Raw genomic sequence first — 1,120 nt, 5'->3', positions numbered from 1 at the left:
GTAAAATGGGGAATTGTGTGTGCCTCCCTCCTGAGGTTGTAAGGTTTAAGGCCATAACCCATGGGAAGGGCTTCATGAATCTTCCAGATGAATCCTCCAGACCTGTAGCAGGACTGGGACGTGTCTCCCGAGAGTGAATCACCGCTACATTCTTGTAGAAAAAAACATGCAGTCTACATGAGAACAGAAATTTCAGTTGAAAATCTCATAGGATCACATTAATTCATTCAACAAGCATTTATTGATCGCCTACTGTTTGCCAGACAAAAAAGAAAGAATCCCTGCCCTCAAGGAGCTCACATACTAGAGGAAGAAAACAAGATGTACACAGTTAATACAAAATACATAAATACAAAATAATATCGGTGGGGGAGAGGTGGGGCAGGGGCATCAGAGTGGGCCTCATGGAGGAGGCTGAGCCTTGAGGGAACCTGGGATTTAAGAGGTGGGGGTGAGGAAGGAGTGAGTGCATTCCAGACGTGGGGGATGGCCAGAATAGTGTAAAAAGAAGCCCAGACAGCCAGGCCAGAACCACAAGGTAAAAGGCTTCTGTGCCCGAGAGCGGACCTCGGGAATGGTCTAGTCCAGCCCTCGTTTGGCCGCTGGAGACAGCGAGGCCCGAAGGGGTGGTGTCTGGCCTAAGGTCCCCCAGAGAGGGGGCCACTGGAATGGGAGGCGGGTTTTGGGGTCCACTCCCCTTTAGACTGTCACCTGTCACAGTCTTAGGATCATGGAATAAGATGAAAAGGACTTTGGTGATGACTCAGTCTAATAAGCTCATTGTCTAGGGGAGAAAACAGGCTCTTACTCCTCAAAGGCCCAGGTAGAGGCCCAGCCATGATCATCACCAACCAAGTCTCAGGGGGATAGGGTGAGGAGAAAACATGCAGGCTGGGCAGGCGGCCCTCGGAGCGGTCTTTGGCCAGAATACTTTTGTTTTCCAGGAGGCATCATGCTACTGTTAGCATCAACGAGGCCAAGCAAGTATGGGGCTGCCCTGGAGGGCCGTGATCCAGGAGGGAGGCGGTCCCCTAATCAGACAATCCCCCAAACCATGCACTGGGCCCCATGCACTTTGGGTGGCTGCAATGCTCTGCTGGAATAATCGACAACTCTGAAC

Source organism: Trichosurus vulpecula, chromosome 4 (genome assembly GCF_011100635.1).
Source record: "Trichosurus vulpecula isolate mTriVul1 chromosome 4, mTriVul1.pri, whole genome shotgun sequence".
In the NCBI taxonomy this organism is placed as follows: domain Eukaryota; kingdom Metazoa; phylum Chordata; class Mammalia; order Diprotodontia; family Phalangeridae; genus Trichosurus; species Trichosurus vulpecula.
Note: the sequence above shows the minus strand (reverse complement) of the source record.